This window comes from Monodon monoceros, unplaced genomic scaffold (assembly GCF_005190385.1).
Source record: "Monodon monoceros isolate NGI ecotype Baffin Bay Population unplaced genomic scaffold, NGI_Narwhal_1 Super_Scaffold_19, whole genome shotgun sequence".
Classification (NCBI taxonomy): domain Eukaryota; kingdom Metazoa; phylum Chordata; class Mammalia; order Artiodactyla; family Monodontidae; genus Monodon; species Monodon monoceros.
The window spans coordinates 76,153,186-76,176,091 of NW_021703775.1; the positions used below are offsets into that span (position 1 = coordinate 76,153,186).

General features: G+C 46.0%; 1 protein-coding gene and 1 long non-coding RNA gene across 3 annotated transcripts in view; one reads left to right on the forward strand and one right to left on the reverse strand.

Annotated features, from left to right (window-relative positions):
- Positions 1–22,906, forward strand: part of FAM49A (family with sequence similarity 49 member A) — a 105,490-nt gene that overhangs the window by 20,757 nt on the left and 61,827 nt on the right. The window lies entirely within an intron of this gene.
- Positions 1–22,906, reverse strand: part of LOC114900506 — a 41,868-nt gene that overhangs the window by 16,545 nt on the left and 2,417 nt on the right. Inside the window, exons 2-3 of one of the 2 annotated variants that reach the window (XR_003794851.1) lie at positions 15,904–15,976; positions 4,237–4,410 (exon numbers count right to left, since the gene is read on the reverse strand). This is a non-coding gene — a long non-coding RNA (uncharacterized LOC114900506). Of the gene's footprint in view, positions 1–7; positions 4,411–15,903; positions 15,977–22,906 lie in introns of those variants that run through there. The other variant, XR_003794850.1, reaches the window with a different exon arrangement.

The window sequence follows — 22,906 nt, forward strand, 5'->3', positions numbered from 1 at the left end:
CACACACACACACACACACACACACACACACACACACACACACACACTGTTAGGCGGTGGTGAGAGTTACGAGGAGAAGTAAATCCGGGTAAAGGGGGTAGAGAGTGAAGAGGTTCATGTTGATATGGGTGGTTCAGAGAAGGCAGTCTGATTAGCAGATGCCTGAGAGAAGTGGGAGGGGAGGCACATCCACACCTGCAGGAAGAGCGTGGATTGTACCGGCAGAAGAAGGGGAAAGGGGGGCCACCCCGAGGTGAGAGTGTGCTTTGCCGAATCAGAGAAGAGAGCCTGCGGTCTGTCCGGGAGAATAAGTGACGCGGGCAGCAGGGAGGGGTGAGGTGGAGGCCAGACTGCATCCGTAGGGTCTTGTAGGATGATGGGTTCTTAACGGGAGACAGGAAGCTGACATTTACTGAACACCCATTGCGCACTAACCTCTGAGCTGCCTCTAAGCTTCATAATAACGTGACAAGAGTATCTGGTTCTGGTGTTACAGGTGAGAAAACTGAGATGCTTACTTCTCTGCAATCAGGCAGCTCACAAATGTCAAAACCAGCGTTTAGACAAGGTCTTTTGGATTTCAGAGCACATCCCAGACCTACTTCAGATTTAGCCATTTGTTAATGATTTATGACATTTGACATTTATTTAGACATTTGTGAATGTATTTGAATATATGTGTTCATTTCTCTGCTTCATATCAACTGTGATGACACAGGAAGGCTCAACGTCTAGTCACTCGTTTACGTTAATACATTTAATAACTATAAAACATCTTCTTGGAAGGGAAATTGCACCAGATGTGATTTCATTTCTTGAGCAAATTAGCATGCCCTGTTACCTGGTATGTGTTAGCGTGAGTTCTCCAGAAAAACAGGACCAATAGATGTATATTATATATAAATGTATAATATATATCTCCAAGAAGTCCGAGACCTGCAGTCTAAAGGCTGGAGACCCAGAAGAGCCGATGGTATCGTTTTAGCCTGAGTCCAAAGGCCTGAGAACCAGGGGAGTTGATGATGCAAGTCAGAAGGCAGGAGGAAAGCAATGTACAGCTCAGAGACAGTGAATTCTCCTCTGCTCTGTCTCCTGCTCTATCCAGGCCTTTAATGGATTGGATGAGGCGCACCCACACTGGAGAGCTGCAATCTGCTTTACTCAGCCTACAGGTTCAGATGCGCATCTCAGCCAGAAATGCCCTCAAAGACACACCCAGGATAATGTTTAACCAAATATTTGGGCACTCTGTCATCCAGCACGTTGACACACAATATTAACCATCACAGAGACCATTTTTAAAAATATAAAACCAATGAAAGAAAACGGAACATTACAATGAGGAGGCTTCAGCACTTTATGTGCCTTACTTGGTCTTGAAGGGAGGCCAGAGCTCACCTGCCAGGGCTATGCCCAGAGCCCTAGCTCCCCTTGCATAGACCAGTTTGGCTTCTGCTTTTAGCCATTTCAAAACCTCTCCATTTTCAGGGCCATACTCAAGCTCTGCGTGATAGGTTGACCAAACAAGCAGGATTCTTTGACATCATCTAGACTAGGGATTTTCAAAATGTTCTGTTTTATAGCCACATGGGAAATGGTAATATTTGTACAGCACACAGAGGAAAGGGATGAAGCTGCTTGTGGCCCCAGGGGCGTGGCCTGGCCACCCTGACCCCATCAGCTGGGTCCCCCTAGACTAAGGACGTAAATTAGCACATGTTTGCCACATGGTTGGATCTGTTTTACAGATGGGAATACTGGCACCCAGGAAGGGAGAAACCAGAGCTCCCCCGTTACTACTTGAGACCTTCTTGCACACTAGTGACTGCACTCCATGGCCTTCCTTGCCATTTCAGTCACTCCAGATTTCTGAATTATCCATCAGCCATTTGTTACAAATTGTCAGGGACAGCTGACTTGTGTATGTGTGTATGTGTATATACACGACTTCTTCCCAACTGGGTTATTAATTATCTAGAGACAGGGTTTTTGTCCCGTTCTCTTTCTTTTCTTATACCCTCCAAATAACCAAGCATAATGGCTTGGACTTTTCTATGTATTAAAGTATAAATAAACCGTCCTCCATCCTTATCCTTTAAAATAAACTGTGACATCCTGTTCCGTCGAGTATCCATTCTTCCAGAAAGCATTCCCGAATGTCCCTGGCTGTAAATGACGTCTGCCTTCTCTGACCCTCCAGAGCATTTTCTTTGTGATGTCTTAGAGCTTTCACTAGTTTCTCCCGTTAGAGTTGTCAGTGCGTGTATTCCAGTCTCCCTTTCCAATAATATGACCACTTTGAAGTCAGAAGTACATGTGGTTCAAGTAACAGAGTAGCATTTACTTAACAGGCATTCAATTCAGATTCAGTGTTGCTCCAGGGCCTGTGACATATCAGATGCTGTGCTACGTCTGTAAGACAGGAGCTCGTGTAAATTTCAGCAGCCATGTGACGTGGGGGTGGCGCTTAGCTTCATTTTACTATATGAAGAAACTGAGACTCCAAGAGAGGAGGTGCCTGTTTTAAGACTGTTTAAGTTGAAGCCAAGGCCCCTGGGCTCCAAATCCCACACCCTTTGCACCACCCAGAACATGTCCTTGCTCACCTCAGCTAATGTTTGTTGAATAGATATACAAGCCAAGAAGAGGGAAGTTCATTAGTTTAGAGGCTCATAAATGCCGGGCATAAGGCTTGTGTGATTTTTCTTAGTGGCCGTAAGAGTACCCTCATATTGGAAAACAAATGAAAGGAATGTTGGTTCTCATGAATGTGTTCCACTCTCCTGCCAGTGGCCCCCAGAACATTTGCAAGTTCAGTTAAAATATGACTTTCAGATGAAAGAATGTTCTGACCCAGGTCTTTCTCCCTTGATTTCTACCACAATGAAAACGGGAATTTATACTTTTTCATTTTGCGGTTAATCGGTTTCCTTGATAATCAGTTTCTTTGACAGATGAGGTGAATCTGGTCAGCTGCGACCTCCAGGAGGCTTAGTGGCTGTGTGTGTGTGTGTGTGTGTGTGTGTGTGTGTGTGTACACGGGTAGCAGGGCTGTGAACATCCTGCTTTAATTTTCCTGCTCTACTTTCCCCATATTTCCCATGGCAATCATTGACCCCCTTCCATGTTAAAGACCCCCCCAAAGTAGAAGAAAGCTTGCACAGCAATGCCAGATTCATCTTCCATGGGATTATCTAAGTGTGGTCTCCAAGGAAGTCACTTCTTCAGCCCCATTAATTCCTGACTCTGTTCAGAGCCCAGAAGCCCCTCATCATGCTTCTGAGTTTGGTAATGGCAAGTGTCTTCACAAACATCTGTGAAGAAAACATGCCTCGAGGAAGCCTTCTGTTGGACAACAGTAGTTAAGCCACAGCATGTGCTGGACAGAGGCATCTTGAATAGCAGGAAAAGCCCCATCTCCCTGGGGGACGTGGCAGGGAGCCCCCGGAGAAGAAGTGGTCATCCAAGGCTACAACTCAGTGAGGTCAATCTTCCACGGGGCTTACCAGTCCTCACGTGACCTGCTGGTGTGGTAATTCCCTTTTTACAGATGCAAACATTGAGGCTTCTGTGACTCAGCCCATCCACTGAAAGGACTCCTTGTAGAGTAGAGCCTTTCTGATTCCAGCCATAACCTCCCTGGATGGCAGGGTGGACACCACGCCCAAGTGCTTCACACCAGCTCTCTACCCTGGATCAAATCCCAGCAACAGAGTAGAGATGCTGAGATGCTAGCACAGGGTCAAGAAGATGGATGTACATTAGCGCCCTTTCACACTTCCAGGTCTGCACGTACAGTGAGTCCCCTACATGCAAAGGAATTCCGTTCTGAGAACACTTTCGTAAGTCCAATTTGTTCGTAAGTCCAACAGAGTTAGCCTAGGTACCCAACTCACACAATCGGCTAGAGAGTACCGTACTCTAATAGGTTTATAACACTTTTCACACAAATAATACATAAAAACAAACAAACACAAAAAAGAAAGAAAGCAGTTCTAATCTCACGGTACATACCTTGAAAAGTACAGTAGTACCAGCTACATCATGCTGTTACTAAGCTTGTTTCCAGACATCCTGGGCTTGAAATAAAGATACTGTACTCTATACAGTCCTGTACAGTAAAGCACACGAAAGCACAACCACTTGTCGAGGATGTACTTACGTGATTGGACATGTGAACGCTCTTTCGCATCTTTGAAAGTTTAAAACTGGAAGGTTCATATGTAGAGGACTTACTGTAGATGAACTTGACTTCTAGGCGCTGAATCCTTCTCGAATGTCTGCTGGAAACCAGGCCCTGGGTAAGGCGCTGGGTGGAAGTGAGGGCTGGTGTGTTTTCTGCCTTGAGGACAAGTCTCAAGGCGCATTCCATTCTTTCTCAGAATATATTCTTACATCGTGGAACTGGTCCTGGCAGGAGACAGTCAGAAGGCGTTTATTCATGTCTTCATTCATTGAACAAATAATTTTAAAACACTTACTGTGCCTGGGTGGGCACAGAGGGTATGACAGGGAGCAGAATTGACATGGGCCTGGCCCTGAACATGTACTTACAGGATGTGTAATTGTGGGTGGAAATGGATAGAACCAGGGCTAATGTCTTTGTAATAGGGGGGAAAAATGTGAGAAATAATGTGTAATGTAAATAAAATTGTACAGGGGGTGTTTCTACACAATTATTTACCAACTTTTGTGTCTTTCATTTCCATTTTGATTGTATGTCTTTTTCACAAAGAAAACATAGCTGTCCATTGAAGTCCCTTGAAAACGTTCTTGGCTGGTACAGACAAGCTGAAAACCGCTCTAGTCCGGCTTCTTTCATGGTTTTGTATCCCGCAGGCAGTCTTTCGCGACACCGTTGCATCTGAAGAGGTTGAAGAAGGTTCTCTTATCTCTAGGGCCTTGCTCCTCCAGTCGCCCTACCTACAGATGCCTTTCAGCTGTGGTTGCCTTTCTTTGAGGCTAAATGCTACTTATTGTTTAAGCTACAGTTCAGAGGTCATCAGCTAAAGTCATTCGTTCATGCATTTGACAAATATTTGTTGAATGCCTACTTTGTGCCATGCATTGCTCTAGGCACCAGGCATATGAGACATTAGTGAGAAAAAGCAGATAATAAAGTTATTATAACTCAGGCAAAGGTAATAAAATAATGTTTATTGCTTTCTAGTTTACTAGGAGGTCAAAAGAGCATGGGACAAAATGAAGCAGAGTAAGGGGATACATTTGGATGTGTGCTGGATATATTTTAAGGGTAAGGCCAAAAGAATTTCCTGAAGGATTTGATGTGGGATATGAAATAAAGAGGAGGCTAAGATGACTCAATATTTTGTGCTAAGAAACTGGAAGGATGGAATTGTCATTAGCTGAGATGAGAAACACTGTGGATGAAGTAGGATTGGCAGCAGAGACGAGGGAGGAGTTCAGCTTGGGGCCACTTTAAGTTTGAGTTTGGCATCCAAGTGTGGGTTTTGAGCAGGCTGTGATTAGTGCAAGCAAGGGAGAGTTCAAAGCTGGAAATAGGCATTTGAGATTTATGAAAATATAGGTGATATTACAGCCATGAAACCGGGTGAGATCACCAAAGGTGTTAAGTCCTGATAGGGAAGAGAGAGACTGAAGATCTGAGCCCTAAGGAATGCCAATGTCAAGAGTTTTGGAAAAAAAGAAAAGGAACCAGCTAAGGAGACTGGGAGGGAGCAGACGTTAACTAGGAGGAAAAATAAGAGACTGTGCTCTCCTAAGACTCTCTAGAAGGGATGAGGACTCAATTCTGCAGAGTTGCTGATGGTCCAGTGAAGACGGAGACTGAGAATTGACCATTGGATTTATCATGATGGAGGTCATTAACATCATCCACCTCTGACCCCAGCCCACCCAGCTTGCCTCCCCTGCATACCTTAGGGTCCTTTAATGATGCGTGTCTACACTGCACTCATTTGATCTCTTTAGATAGCTGTGCTCCCACAAAAGAGCCAGACGTCTGCAATCTTGGGGACTTCCTCACCATATGTGAGTCACTTATTTAACATAAATGAGCACCTCCTATGTGCCAGGACCGATCGAGATAGGATAAACCTGCTAAGTCAATCGAGCAGTCCTCTGCCCTCATCTTACAGCCTAAGGAGTGAAGCAACACTTACAGAATCTGTTTTCTTCGCAAAAGAATGCGATTGAGATGGTAAAATTATGGGAGGTCAGAGGACAGAGAAATTTTCCCTGGGGGTCAAGTTTGAGACCATGGTGAAAGTAGCCTTTGAATTTGGTCTTGAAGGATGAATAGGATTCAGGAGATGGAATAGAGAGAAAACTATTTTAGACAGAGGGAAATGTAAGAGCAAGAGCATGCAGGTGGGACAGCTGGAAAGGTGACACTGAGCTGGAGGGTAGGGTATGGGAAGGAGAAAAAGCAGGTGAGGCTAGAATTTTGGCCGGGACCTACTGAAGAAGGCCTTAAGAATTAGAAGCTTGGCTTTGTTTCTTAGTCAATGGAGAAATCGTTAAAGGTTTTTGAGCCATGGAGTGACGCAATGATAGCTGTGCTGCTTCAGGAAGAGTCATCTGGCTGCATGTGCAAAACCATCCAGCAGAAAGATAATAAGCACCTAAATTAGGGCAGCAGCAGTGGGAAGAGGGGGCAGGGGGCGATGTGAGACACCACAGAAGCGGAATCCCCAGGACCTAGCGTTGGAGACTGCAGGGTGCATGGACTGTGGCTTGGGCTCTGGGCCCTCCCTAGAGACCACTAAGCCTCTGCAAGTGCAGTGGCCTCGGCGATCACTGGTGCTTATCACCTCCAACCCCCATCCTCTTCCGAGCTGTGCGGTGCTCAAGCTCCACCTCATTAATGAGATGAAGCTTGCTTATTTTTGGAACTCTGTGATTCACACGGTTTCTGAAGAAACAAATGAACTCTGTGCATTTCAGGACTCTCCACGGTGCCCACTTGAAAGAGGTCATTGTGGACGTATGAGCAATGCGAGCTCTGGCGAGGGCCCATCCAGGTCACCTCCAGCCTCCAATCTCTGATCTATTGCATCTGATCTGATCAGATGCATACAGCGTTTTCAGGAATTGTTGAGCAGAAGCAGTTTTCAAAGCCTCGAGAGGATGGGGCTTCCCTGGCAGTCCAGTGGTTAAGCACTGCAGGGGGCAGGCGGGGGTTCGATCCCTGGTCTGGGAACTAAGATCCCCACATACAGTGCAGCGCAACCAAAAAATCAAGATTAAAAAAGAAAAGCCTAGAGAGGGTAATCCACAGTGCCACCCTCACCAGCAGTGCCCTAGGAAATGCCAAGTGACCAGATGGGGTCCAGGCAGCCTGCCTGCTCCTTTTCCCCGGAAAATCCAGCCACGGGAGCATGGCCTTTGCACCAGCGGGTGGAAGCCCTCCCTCTGCCCTGCGATTCTTTTAGCATCAGCTCGAGTGCACTGAGACATGGCAGGTAATGGTGCCCAGGGGGATCGTCGCTGAGTTTGATGAGGTTGGAACCCCAGGCTATAGGGGAAGGGCCTGGCCCGCAGCCAGTCCCAGGATCCCAATTCATGTGGCAGCGTAGGGGGAGCAGCCTTTGTGGCAAGGCTGGCTTCCTCCTGAATCTGCCCATAAAAGGATAAAAGTGCTGCTATCTAGTCGGCACTGGGTAGCATTGCTGATGATAAATTTTTTTAAAGTGTGGATTCTTTCTCCCTTTTTGCAAGGATTGTGTGTGTGTGTGTGTGTGTGTGTGTGTGTGTGCTCTTTCACACAGTTTGCAGCCTGTCTGTATGTGTTAACAGATGGATTCAGCCTCATCTTTATCTAGTGTTACAGAAGATAAAACTGAAACTGGATGATATGCTGCCTCTTCTATTTAAGAGAGAGAAAAAAAAAAAAGCTCTTTAAGGGAAGCCCTTATGGTAGAAAAGAGTCGTCCAAAATATGCTCTGGCTTTACTCAAAAGGCGAAGCACAGCTGAACCATTTAAAAGTGATTTTTCTCTTTCTCCCTGCCCTCCACCTGACGGATCCAAAATATATGATCTCTGTGTCAGAAGTAGGCCAAGCTTTAAGGCTATCATGAATTATATATCAAGAGACATCATTACCCAGGAGTCTTGAACAAATGCCCCATGGTTTAAATTTTATAGACTTTTCCCCCAGTAGCAGCGATTTCTCCTGCTGCATTCCTCCTGAGATGGAAAAAGAAAGTGTTTTACAAAACTCAGGACACGACGTTATGCTAATAAAGGTAATTGTGGACCGGTTGGAAACGACTGCCCTCTGAAGGAAGCTTTTCTCCCCCTACGCACTGGCCCTGGCTCCAGGTACTGGGGCGGGCAGTCTGCTTTGTCTTTGTCTTGCCTGATTTCATCAGGAGTCAGACATCCCAAGAGCCAGGGCTGATGGAGAGGAGAAACAAATCAACTGGGCGGTTCTCTGCCCACCTTTTATGGCAAGGACTTGCCATTTCATCTGAATAGCAAATATGCTCTACCCACCTATGTATTCTCTAGGATTCAAGCAGGGCTTTGTGAAGATAATTATTTTATCTCAAAATGGGAACATTAACTGGATAAATAAGACAGGTGGGTGTTTGGTGTTTAGTTTTTTGCCTCCTTATATCTGTCCTGCGAATTGGAAAGTGAGTCCTGAACACAGGCGCCCAGTGCAAGCTGCTCCCTGGATGCGGCATGGGGCAGGGCCTTCCAGATGAGAATACCTGCGGCTGCAGGAAGTGACCTCCTCTGCTCTGTGTGCCGTGATCTCCTCCCAGGCCATTCTTCTGGGGTGCATGTTTTCATATTAGAGAAGCCAGCGGTCATTCTTCATATAGGCTTCTCATCTTTTTTTAATCTTTAATAGACCTTTTATTAAATATCTCATTCATATAACACTTTTGGGATGTGGAGCACATCATGTTTTCCCCATTTTAGAGATAAAATAATTGACAGCCAGGTTGGAATAGTATGTATGCTCACACACACACACACACACACACACACACACACACACACAGAGATATGACATAAGATATAAACCTGACAACAGCACCCTGTCCCTGCCACATAGTGAAGGGTGAACACTGTGATCCAGCTCCCATTTGGAGGATGGATTCGTTTACGAGGCTTTGCTGGCCGCCTGTGGTCCAGCTCAGCCCCGGCCTCCAGGTTCAGTCCAGGCTTCCCTCCCACCTGACCCATCATTTTCTCACAGTCCGGCCATACCCAGCTAACATAGTTCCTTACATCAGGAATGCCATCACTCCTGTCCATTTTTATTGCCTTGTGACCTCTGCCCTCCTTCCCTACACTCTCCTTCTCATATCCCCCATTAGCCTGGCTGAGTCCTGTGTGGATTCCAGACTTAGCTCAGACATTGACCCCTCCACGAAGCCTTAACCGACCAGATCCCCACCACGTGGGTGGAGTTCGATGCCCATCGTCGGTGCTTCCACCTCAGCCTATGCTTCCCGTTACGGCACCTGCCAAACTGTATTCTAATTGTTGTTGCACGTGTTTATCTTTTCTGGTAGCTCATGAGCTACCAGCTCATAACACAAGGGAGGTGCCGCACCATGTTCTCAGAATCGTCGTCCCCGAAATGGAAGAAATACAGGAAGCTAGTGATAGGCTGCAGGGTGGGCCTCAGTGGGGTCCTTCCTCCTTATTGCTGTCCGTCTGTCTGGATGCACCCCAAACAAGGGTTCAACTCGCCAGGTAGGGTTTTATCCTACCTGGTTTTGTCCTGTGTGTCATTCAGGTGTGTGGCTGCATTCAGACCCCAAGATGAGGTCACGATGGCCATCTTACTTATCACCTCCACTGACCCAGGCCCTTGACACCACATCTAGAAATATTGACCATTTTAGTATGAGAAAAAGTCAAGCTTGCCATCCAATAATTCTGGAGATTATTAATAATATTATTAGTATAAAATAAAATATATTTATATTATTATTATTAAAACATAATTCTATAAATAATGTAGCAGAATGATTTTGCCATTCCTGAAGAAGTTATCGTATTGTCGCTTTCAATATTAGGACTCTATAATGAAAAAGAAAAGAATTTGTTTAAGGCAAGAGCCTCAGAATCAGAGGGATTCGCTAGCTGCTTGGGCTTCAGCACTTCCTTTACTTCTCTTAGCCTCTGGGTCCCCTTACCTCCATTGTGGGCAGAATAAGACCCATGTTTCCGGGTAATGGACATGAAGAATGAATGAGAGATGAGGATGGAAGGGGCCAAGTTCATCCAATGATGGAGCCAAGTTCTCACCAAGTAGTTACTTTAGAAATTTCTTCCCCTGAAGCTGTCTTACTTCCATAACCTGTGGCCCCAGGTCCTACCTGTATTGTAATTAGCTTATTCCTGAGCTCCAAATAAGCCTTAAGGTTTAGAGTTCAGAGACCTGAACAAAAAAGAGTCACTGAGCGCTCAGAAAACTACACTCGACTAAGAGTCAGTAAGAAACTCCACAGCAGGTCTGGGCAGTGTGCCCCCTCCCCTGGCCCAGGGGCCCACATCCCTGAAGTGGAGTAGGGGAGGAGAGGCAGGCGCTCAGGTGGCCTCCAGCTCCGGCATCCTGTGAGTCTGATTTGTAGTTGAGTGAGTTGTCATCATTCATAGACCAGGAGGGGCAAAATTACCCTCATTAGTCTGCTCACAGGTCTGGTGCCAGAGAAGCTGCTGGCTTCTGCTACATCTAGAATTAGCTCTGAACCCTTGGGCTTTTAACTAAAGGGCTTTGTGAGTCAGATGGTTTACGGTCAGGGAGACACGGAGGGAGGTCCTGTCCTGTCATCTACTCCCTGAGAAATGGACTGCCTCTCCCAGTCCAGCACAGGGCCGGGGGGCTGAGAGTCTCACGGGGGGTCTTCCAGGAAAGGCTTGTGGCAAAGCTTCGCCCCACAGCCCTGCTGACTCCAGGCCCCAGAGGCGTGGGACAGTCGTTGGGTGGCGTGTCATTGCTTTTTCCTCGTGTCTGGGCCGTGCCAACCTGGTTCCCTGTGGTTGCCGCAGTGCCTGGAGTGTTTCTTAACCAACACCATTTCCACTTCGGGTGGTTTGTGCTAAATGCATTTGCAGTCCCAAGTGGTACAGGGAGAAAAGGATTGTCTAAAAAAAAAGTGGTTTCGGAATGTGTGGAAAGCAAGACTGCCTGCTGTGTGTTTTTAACAATTGACTCCCCAGAGAGGGTTTGAAAACCTCACCTTTCAAGATTTTTCAACTCATATTAGAAAGTGACTTAAATAAAATTGCTCTCTGACCGCTGCTGCTGTGATTGCCAGGCCAGTGATTATTTGTCTGACCCGAGTCCCCAGGGCTGGGATTTCACACCATTTCTTCACATCTCCCTCCCAGAGGAGGTGAAATCCCTCTTGTCAGTTTCTTCTACCTGGAGTCACTGTGAGGGGAAGTGTGCCCACACCGGAGTGTGGATCTGCTAGAGAGAGTACACTGTGGTTCCAGCTAGACTCATTGCTTTTCCCACAAACCATTATTGAGCACCTACTGTGTGCCAGGCACCGTGTTAGTGCGGGAACTCTGTTGCATCCTTGTGCTGTCGCCCTGCAGCACATATCACAGTGTTCTGCACCCACTGACCGTCCAGGGTTCCTGCGAATTGACCCAAGTTGCCTTTATTTCTCTCCTGGATGCTGTTGTGTTCAGGGAACTTGAACGGGCCACCGTGTTGCAATATCTTTGGATCAGGGCTTCTCAACCTTGGCACTGCTGACATTTGGGGCAGAATAAGTCTTTGTTGTGGGGCTTCTCCTGTGCATTGTAGGATGTTTAGCAGCATCCCTGGCCTCTACACATGAGATGCTAGTAGCACCACACACACTTCAGTTGTGACAACCAAAAATGTCCGCAGACATTGCCAAATATGTCCTCATAGCTTTACATTTACCAAAATGCCCTTAGGTCCACTGTCCTACTTTATAAAATTGTGTGTCAGGAAAGCAAGGATTTTTTGCTCCCCTTTTACAGTTAAGGTCATTGAGGGCCAGGAAGGGAAGATACTTGCCCAGGTCAGACAGTGAGTTGGGGGTACAGCTATGGCTACAGTTTAAATCCCCCATCATCCCAACTGCGGCTTCTCATGGATCCATTGAGTGGTGGCTGGTAAATGTTTAATAACTGATTCTCTGGGAAAAACAAAAACAAAACAAACCTGACTAGGAGTGTTTGCCAATTTCCATGGTGTAAACATTCCCACGTGGCTGGTTTCTAATTACAAGACCTCACTGAATATGAAGTTGGGAAGACATACGTATAATTGGCTCTGGTGGGCTGGTGCCAGCTGGCTCCAGGCTCCCATTGTTTCCATGCGTGCTTCTGTCCAAATATCAGTCTTGCTCTCTTCTGGACCTTGTTCTTCTACCCTTTCCCCCATAAACACACACAATTATTGCTAGGAAGTGTGATGGAGGAAGCATTAGCCTGGTCAGGGTTTTTGATCACGTCTTTGGATAAGTATAGAACAGTTAGAGTGGAATTTTCTCCCTCTTCTGTTAAAGGAACATCCAGTTTTCACAATCTTTCCATCTAAGGAGTTGCAGGAGCTCATCAGTAGGGTCGCCTGGACAGAATGAACTCTTTGGAGCTAAGTGCTGCTGTTCGGCATCAGACGTGTTGAGTGTAAGGTGCTTAGAGGTACAATGTAGTAATGGCCACTGGGCTATGGGATATAGCATTCTGGAACATCAAAGTCGGATCTTGGCTGGCGTTTTAGTCCAGATATGAGCTGCGACTTCTGTTAGCCTCAGTTTCCACAGCTTTGAAAATGTCCTCATCACTGTTGTTGTAAAGAACAAATGAGCTATCTTATGTCTGAGTCTCAGATGCCTACTCTCCCACTTGGTTGGTTGGTGGATTGGCTGACTGCCATAATATTGTAAGCTTATCAAGACTAAGGGCTTAGTTGGTCTTGATTTCTTTCACCTTGGCCATGGTTCAGTGCCGTTTGCTCCTAGCCATCTTCCCTGTGGTCCAGCGTTAGACCTGGGAGAACCTGGGACTGTGGGAAGAACCCTCAGCTGAGTTCTTGTCCCACTTTTGGTACCACCGCATTATATAACCTCAGGAGTACTGTGGTGTGACTTGAGTGTGGGCAGCCTCAGGGGAGGGGTGGGAGTATGCTGTGGCATTTGGATTTGACCTTAGAAGTGGTGGGAAGTGCTTGCAGAGTTTTAAGCAGGGAAGACACATCATCAGATGTGCTTTAGAGAGCTCTTCCTGCAGAGCATGGGGACAGAGTCCAGGCAGGATGAAGCCAGTTAAGAGGCTGATGTAAGAGTCCAGTCAAAAAGTGATGAAGCAACCCACTGGCACTAAATGCTGAGTGGTGCAGACAGAAAGTGCTATGAGAGTTCAGACAAAAGAGAGATCAGTGTGGAGGACTGGGTATCAGAAGAGTATCAGAGAAGACTTCATGGAGGAGGTGAGGCCACTGCTGCTTGGATGGATCGTAGAAAGGATGGAGGTATATGAAGGGGTAAGTCTAGGCTGCGGAACAGAGCAAGAAAACACAGAGCTGCAGTAAATCACACTGGGCTTAAATTGAGAGCTTATATAAGGATGGTTCTCAATCAGTATGGATGTGTTTGTGGAGAGACCTGAACACTAGGCTTAGGAATATGGGTTTTGTTGGATATTAGTGGGTCTCACAGAGAAAGTGCATTTTTCTGTAGTCGGTTTCTATGAGGATCTCATCCCAGGCATTTTTCTGTCCGCAGTTCCCACTTCTCTTTTCCCCATCGCAAGGTATAGGGACCCCAGGACCCTGATGGGGGTGTGTGTGTGCATTTGCCCCCTGCATCCCTGTGCCACTGGAAAAGGCAGAATCCCTTTGCATCTTGACGATGAATGTTGATCAAATGACTCCTAATTTGCCTGGCAGCAGGGGGCCCAGGAACCGGAGCAGCTGTGCTATTGTCTGAGGATCCCCAGTGTTTGTCTGCCTGGGCCAGAGTGACCCTCGTCTTGTCATCAGTGCAGATAAGCCGGCTGCCAGCTGTCACCACAGGTAGTTCTCAGTCGCTCTTCCCCACGTTGACTGGGCCCCTCTCCTCTTACTGCGAATAATGGAAGGCGCTTGTTTTCTCCCATCGCTGCTTTGTGAAGGTATGTCTGGCTCTGTCCTGGAAGGTAAAGGCTGACTAGCCTTGTCGCGTCCGAGAGAAATGAGATTTGTACTTTCTGTGACGTTTTAGAAAACAGAGTTTGCTGGGAAGTGGCATGAGCTAAATATCATTATCTCTGAGGCTCACATGAGGAGATTGAGGCTCAGAGGGGTAAAGTGACTCACCCAAGGTTGCACAGCAGGAATCGGTGGGGTGAAAACTAGAACCTGCTGGATTTGACCTGGGGTGTCTGCAGGAGGGCCTCCACTTGCACGGTGCTTTTAGCAGAGGCCTGGCTTGTCGGAAAATCACTCTCTCAAAGGGCAGTATATATCACAGGCTGAGCTCTTCCAGAAACGCTCCACTGAAGGGCTGTTCTAGACGTTGAGAGCCCTAAGTTCCAAAGACCATTTCATTCATGATACAGGGGGCGGTGAGTGATGTGCCCCGGGTCTGAGAGAGATTTAGGGTCAGAGCAGAAACTGGAGCCCAGATCTCCTGCTTCTTGACCTCCAGTGCCTCGCCTCCCACCGAGCCTTGTGGCGTGAGCAGGGTCTCTAGAACACCCAACACAAGCCACTTAACACCCAGCACAAGCCGATAGCCAGGGGCTGCTGGGAGTTCACAGGTGGTTTGTGGTCCTTGGGTGGTATTTGCCGTGTGAGACCCTCATGGCTTTGGGGTGCATGAGTGCCGCCACTATTTGCACGAGGTGCTGGAGTGCACCAGAGTCGTTGGGAACTTGGACAACAAATCCCTCCAGCCAGACTGCCTCTCAGGCTGTGCTCAGTGCAATATGGCCATGGTACCGTTTCTTAGTTACTTCCAGGCAGCACTGACCTTGAACTTCCATAACAATCATTGACTCTGACAGCCCAAGTCAGTTTTGTCCCACTTATTTAGGGGGCCAGTTGTATTTGCTGAAGTTCAGTTAGGTGCAAGGTACTGCACTGGTCACTTTTAATCTTGGGTGACCCAGATGTCTGCAAGGGAGTGATCGTTCCCATTGTACAGACAGGGCAGCCAAGTCTCCAAGAAGTTACAGTTCAGGACTGTTGGGCATGAGACCCCAGGCTCTTTCCACAGCCCCATCCTCCTACTGACACTTACAAAAGCATCTGATAGGCTAGCTTGCTGTCTGACGTCACAAAAAGCATGGACGCGGGGAAAGTCCACCATAGCCTGACACCAGCCTATTTCTGCTGTATCTCTGCTGCCTCTTCCTCCCTCCCCAGCCACACCGAGCCGTTCGCTGCCCTCAGGGAAGCTGACTCATACCAATTCAACCGCCAGTATTTGTCATTTGTGCAGGGCTTCGGGCCTATTACAATAGCTTGTGAAAATCAGTAAGAGGTGGGCCCCTCCTCTTAAGGACCTTTCCATCCAATGGCAGAGATAATGCATGAGCATAAATAGCTATGGTACTGTAGAAGCAAAGGCTCGTTTGATCTTCAGAGTAGCCCACAGAGGCTTGCTGGTGCATATGGCTGTAAGTCTGCATTGAGCAGACTTTGCATCTGAAGATCAGAGAGAAGTAGTGAGGGACTAAAGGTCACACAGCCCAGCCAAGGCCAAGTTCAGCATACACCAAGGTTTCCTTGACCCACCATAAAGCATTCGTGCTACATCAAGGCATCCAGGCTTGTGTCACCTGTGATGGTCACGCATGCAAACCTGTTAAGTTGTGCCCTTTTCCCTCCAGAAAAGCGACACTCCTGTAGTTGTGATGGTCCCATCACCCTCATCCTCTGTTGCCCCCCGACAGTCTAGGATCGCCTGAGCCCAGGCTCACTCACTGTCTGTCTGTAGGCTGCTTCCTGCTCCGTTCTTGGCTTCGCACCCTGGGCCGCTAGCATGAGAGGCTACATGCTGAGGAAGAAGAAACAGGAGTCCGTTGGGAGAAGTATGTTCTAGTCCTGGCTTTTCCACCTACTTGCTGGGTGGCGGTGCCTTACCACCCCCAGGTTTCAGGTGTCCCCCGAATAGCATTCATAATAATATTAATAATAGTAGTAACAATAATAATGACAGCAGTAGTGGGTTGAATAGTGGTCCCCAAAAAGATAAGTCCATGCCCTAACCCCCAACAACCTGTGAATGTGGCCTAATTTGGAAAAAAAAAAAAAAAAAGGTCTTCCTCATTACGAAAAGCTATCACTGGCAAAATCTTCTATGCAAAAGAAGTAAAGAGGCTGGCTGGCTGTGTTATTGCAGGGTCAGAGCCCTGAGCCCCTTCAGGGGTCTCTGGGCTCGCCAGCATGATGAAGCTTCCCTGAGCTGTCAGAAAATCACAGGAGCAGAAGTCCTGGGATGCCACTGATTAAATAAATGCAGGAAACACTCTTCAGAGAGTGGACCAACGCCTGTTGCTTTCTTGTTAGCATTTCACTTTACTTGTATTGATGTGTGAGTTTGATTCAAGACTGATTTCCTGGTTTCAAAAGAAGAGCAGATTCTTCTTCCTCTCTACCAGAGATTCTTAAGAAGGCAGATTCTTAAGAAACAAACAGCAAGCTTTAAGTGCAGCCTCCATCCTCCCCAGGCCTGTGGGATCAAAGGGGAGATCCCTGGCCAGAGGGCTACAGCCCCACACCCTCCGGGGGTGGGGGAGGTCAGTGCCTGCTGGGAATGGAGACAGGCCACCTGTCCCAGCCGCGCGCTGCCCCCCGAGGAAGCGGGGTCTTGCGTCCTGCCAGTGGACGACAGTTTCCGCAGAGGGCTGGGCAGCCCAGCTCACACTGGTTGCCCGTCCCATTACCTTAGGCCACAGGAGATGGGGGAGCCGCCAGGCCCTCAGGTTTGGGGGACTGGCTGATGATCAGAGCAGCCACACGTTCAGGTTTTGGGCGCAAGGGCACAGGACACCCAGCAGTCCTTTCAAAATATATTGCCGAACTAGTCACACCCTTGCTTCCCGAGTCATAGCATGCCTGCTTTAAGATCAGCTCGCATGAGGCCTGCCGGTCCAGTGGACTTAGAAGACGTTCTGGTGAGCAGAGGGAGAGTGAGTTGTTGCCAAGGAGTGTTTGGGTGGATTGAAAAGCAGGGGATCGTTCAGGAGATTTTCCCACCAACATAGCGAGACGTAAAGGAACTCACCCCGGGACTGTGGGTTATAGCAGGATGACCCTATGTCCTCGTGTGCCTGGGACAGGCCTGGTTTATGCCTTGTCCCGGCAGCATTATTAATAGACCCTTTTCACCCTCAGGAGTACCCAGGTTTGGATGATAAATCACACGGTCCCCTTAATTGTATGTAACCATGTATGTGCACTTAGTATAGTTGGAGTGTGGATAATATATTTAAGTTTAAAGACCTGGACCTACGTGCTTTAACAGCTCAGAAGTTGGCTGTGGGTTAGCACCATCAGTCATGGGCAGAGCCTGTCACCATGTCACGGCACATGTGGCTTAGAGGTGACACCATGGGCCAAAATGTCAGACAGCAGTTCAAATCCTTCCTCCTAGCCAACTAGCTTTTTGACCTTTAGGATATTATTTAGCTTATCTCAACCATAAATTAGCAATAATGTTACGGCCCTCACAGAGTTGATGTTTACTGAGTAACCCATGTAAAGCATCTAGTTCATTTCCTGATGCATCACAGGCTCCAACAAATGGTGGTTGCCATGACGATGACGCTGGTGATAATGATGCTGACGACGATGATGTCATGACAGTTATTATTGCGGCTCTAGTCTCCCCGTCTGTGAAATGCTGAGGGGTGATCCCTGTCCTGCCCTGCTCTCTGGGCCTCTGTGAGGCTGAACTCACCCAGCATCCCCAGAACCGGGTGGCCCTGGGAGTATGTGCACTCACCGTTTGATGTGGGGACTCTCGGCAGGATCTTGCTAGCCAGCCTGCCCAGTGGGTCCCACCCTCTGTGACATGGGAGCTGGGTTCCCAAAACATCATCCCTTCCACCCACCCTGATGACTCTCCCATCTTGGGCCCTCCCTCCATCCCCTCCCCAGCCCACTCCACTTACCCCTCCCACGGGTGATGCTGTGTCAGCACCAAGGCCAGGAAGTCATTTACTGGTGCTGGCTGACACCGGGGGGCTGCCACCAAAAAAGGGCTGGGGACCAGAATCCCAGTCCTGCCTGTTCAGCACTTTTCAATCAATATTTCCCGCCTGGAGAGTTTCCTCCTTTCCTCTGCCTTTGGAATGAAGGTGTTATCTGTTCCTAGTGCCCTTCCTTTATCCCTGTTTCTTTCCACTGATAGACTGTTGTGCATGACTCTCCCGTTCTTTCCTTTTTTCTTTTTTTTAATGTAACTGCTTTGAGATGGAGTGTTAACCACATAGCAGTTAAGAGCAGGAACTGGAGCCAGACTGCAGGAATTCAAATCTTGGCTCTGCCACTCAAAAGCCAGGTCCCTTGGGCAAGTGCCTCAGTTTCCTCGTCTGTAAAAGTGGGCAAGAATAACGCCTATCTGTCTAGTGTGGCTGCTGAGAGGTTTCAGGGAGTCACCAGGTGTCCAGCATTAAATGATGCCTGATGCACCACAGGTCCCTAAAGAACAGGAGTCATATTTGTTATCTAAAACCCTACCCGTTTGGGAGAGACCTTCAAGATGGTAGAGGACCGAGACGTGGAGATCACCTTCCTCCCCACAAATACATCAGAAATACATCTATATGTGGAACAACTCCTACAGAACACCTATTGAGTGCTGGCAGAAGACTTCAAACTTCCCAAAAGATATATATTTTTTTTTCCTTTTTCTCTTTTTGTGAGTGTGAATGCGTATGCTTCTTTGTGTGGTTTTGTCTGTATAGCTTTGCTTTTACCATTTGTCCTAGCGTTCTGTCTATCCCTTTTTGTTTTTTTTAGTATAGTTTTTAGCACTTGTTATCATTGGTGGATTTGTTTTTTGGTTTGGTTGCTCTCTTCTTTCTTTCTTTTTTTTTTATTACTTTTAAATTTTTTTATTTTTAAGAATTTTAAAAAATTTTTTATTTTAACAACTTTAAAATTTTCTTTCTTTCTCTCTCTCTCTCTCTCTCTCTCTCTCTCTCTTTCTCTCTCTCTCTCTCTCTCTCACTATCTTTCTTTCATTTGTTCTTTCTTTTTTTCTCCCTTTTCTTCTGAGCCATGTGGCTGACGGGATCTTGGTGCTCCAGCCAGGTGTCAGGCCTGTGCCTCTGAGGTGGGAGAGCCGAAGTTAGGACATTGGTCCACCAGAGACCTCCTGGCCCCATGTAATATTCAAATGGCAAAAGCTCTCCCAGAGCTCTCCATCTCAATGCTAAGACCCAGCTCCACTCAACAACCAGCAAGCTACAGTGCTGGACACCCTATGCCAACAACTAGCAAGACAGGAACACAACCCCACCCATTAGCAGAGAGGCTGCCCAAAATCATAATAAGGTCAAAGACACCCCAAAACACACCATCGGATGTGGCCCTGCCCACCAGAAAGACAAGATCCAGCTTCATCCACCAGAACACAGGCACCAGTCCCCTCCACCAGGAAGCCTACACAACCCACTGAACCAACCTTAGCCACTGGGGGCAGACACCAAAAACAATGGGAACTACGAACCTGCAGCCTGCAAAAAGAAGACCCCAAACACAGTAAGTAAAGCAAAATGAGAAGACAGAGAAGTACACAGCAGATGAAGGAGCAAGGTAAAAACCCACTAGACCAAACAAATGAAGAGGAAATAGGCAGTCTACCTGAAAAAGAATTCAGAGTAATGATAGGAAAGATATCCAAAATCTTGGAAATAGAATGGAGAAAATACAAGAAACGTTTAACAAGGACCTAGAAGAAATAAAGAGCAAACAAACAATGATGAACAACACAATAAATGAAATTAAAAGTTCTCTATAAGGAATCAATAGCAGAAGAACGGATAAATGACCTGGAAGATAAAATAGTGGAAATAACTACTGCAGAGCAGAATAAAGAAAGAAGAATGAAAAGAACTGAGGACAGTCTTATAGACCTCTGGAACAACATTAAATGCACCAACATTCGAATTATAAGGGTCCCAGAAGAAGAAGAGAAAAAGAAAGGGACTGAGAAAATATTTGAAGAGATTATAGTTGAAAACTTCCCTAATATGGGAAAGGAAATAGTCAATCAAGTCCAGATAGCACAGAGAGTCCCATACAGGATAAATCCAAGGAGAAGCACACCAAGACATATATTAATCAAGCTATCAAAATTTAAACACAAAGAAAAAATATTAAAAGCATCAAGGGAAGAAAAACAAATAACATACAATGGAATCCCCATAATGTGAACTGCTGATCTTTCAGCAGAAATTCTGCAAGACAGAAGGGAGTGGCAGGACATATTTAAAGTAATGAAAGGGAAAAAACCTACAGCCAATATTACTTTACCCAGCAAGGATCTCATTCAGATTCTACGGAGAAATTAAAACCTTTACAGACAAGCAAAAGTTAACAAAATTCAGCACCGCCAAACCAGCTTTACAACAACAGCTAAAGGAAACACAAGAGAAGGAAAAGGCCTACGATAACAAACTCAAAACAATTAAGAAAATGGTAATAGGAACATACATATCGATAGCTACTTTAAGGTAGGATTAAATGCTCCAACCAAAAGACAGACTGGCTGAATGGATACAAAAAGAAGACCCATGAATATGCTGTCTACAAGAGACCCACTTCAGACCTAGGGACACATACAGACTGAAAGAGAGGGGATGGAAAAAGATATTCCATGCAAATGGAAATCAGAAGAAAGCTGGAGTAGCAATTCCCATATCAGACAAAATAGACTTTAAAATAAAGACTATTACAAGAGACAAGGACACTACATAATGATCAAGGGATCAATCCAAGAAGAAGATATAACAATTGTAAATATTTATGCACCCAACAGAGGAGCACCTCAATACATAACACAAATGCTAACAGCCATAAAAAGGGAAATCAACAGTAACACAATCATAGTAGGGGATTTTTAACACCCCACTTTCACCAATGGATAGATCGTCCAAAATGAAAGTAAATAAGGAAGCACAGGCTTTTTTTTTTTTTTTTTGGTGGTACGTGGGCCTCTCACTGTTGTGGCCTCTCCTGTTGCGGAGCACAGGCTCCGGACACTCAGGCTCAGCGGCCATGGCTCACGGGCCCAGCTGCTCCGTGGCATGTGAGGTCCTCCCGGACCGGGGCACGAACCCCTGTCCCCTGCATCGGCAGGCGGACTCTCAACCACTGTGCCATCAGGGAAGCCCTGGAAACACAGGCTTTAAATGATACATTAAACAAGATGGACTTAATTGATATTTATAGGAAATTCCATCCAAAAACAACAGAATACACTTTCTTCTCAAGTGCTCATGGAACATTCTCCAGGAGAGATCATATCTTGGGTCACAAATCAAGCCTTGATAAATTTAAGAAAATTGAAATTGTATCAAGTATCCTTTCTGACCACGACGCTATGAGACTAGATATGAATTACAGGAAAAAATCTGTAATAAATACAAACACATGGAGGCTAAACAATACACTACTAAATAACCAAGAGATCACTGAAGAAATCAAAGGGGAAATCAAAAAATACCTAGAAACAAATGACAATGAAAACACGACGACCCAAAACCTATGGGATGCAGGAAAAGCAGTTCTAAGAGGGAAGATTATAGCAATACAGTCCTACCTCAAGAAACAAGAAACATCTCAAATAAACAACCTAACCTTACACCTAAAGCAATTAGAGAAAGAAGAACAAAAAAATGCCAAAGTTAGCAGAAGGAAAGAAATCATAAAGATCAGATCAGAAGTAAATGAAAAAGAAATGAAGGAAACGACAGCAAAGATCAATAAAAGTATAAGGTGGTTCTTTGAGAAGATAAACAAAATTGATAAACTATTAGCCAGACTCATCAAGAAAAAAAGAGAAAAGACTCAAATCAATAGAATTAGAAATGAAAAAGGAGAAGTAGCAACTGACATGCAGAAATACAAAGGATCATGAGAGATTATTACAAGCAACTATATGCAAATAAAATGGACAACCAGGAAGAAATGGACAAATTCTTAGAAAAGCACAACCTTCAGAGATTGAACCAGGAAGAAATAGAAAATATAAACAAACCAATCACAAGCACTGAAATTGAGACTGTGATTAAAAGTCTTCTGCAAACAAAAGCCCAGGACCAGATGGTTTCACAGGCAAATCCTATCAAACATTTAGAGAAGAGCTAACACCTATCCTTCTCAAACTCTTCCAAACTATAGCAGAGGGAGGAACACTCCCAAACTCATTCTATGAGGCCACCATCACCCTGATACCAAAACCAGACAAAGATGTCACAAAGAAAGAAAACTACAGGCCAATATCATTGATGAACATAGATGCAAAAATCCTCAACAAAATACTAGCAAACAGAATCCAACAGCACATTAAAAGGATCATACACCATGATCAAGTGGGTTTATCCCAGGAATGCAAGGATTCTTCAGTATACACAAATCTATCAATGTGATAAACCATATTAACACATTGAAGGAGAAAAACCGTATGATCATCTCAAAAGATGCAGAAAAAGCTTTCTACAAAATTCAACACCCTTTTATGGTAAAAACCCTCCAGAAAGTAGGCATAGAGGGAACTTACCTCAACATAATGAAGGCCATATATGACAAACCCACAGCCAACATTATTCTCAATGGTGAAAAACTGAAACCATTTCCTCTAAGATCAGGAACAAGACAAGGTTGTCCACTCTCACCATTATTACTCAACATAGTTTTGGAAGTTTTAGCCACAGCAATCAGAAAAGATAAATAAAAGGAATCTGAATCAGAAAAG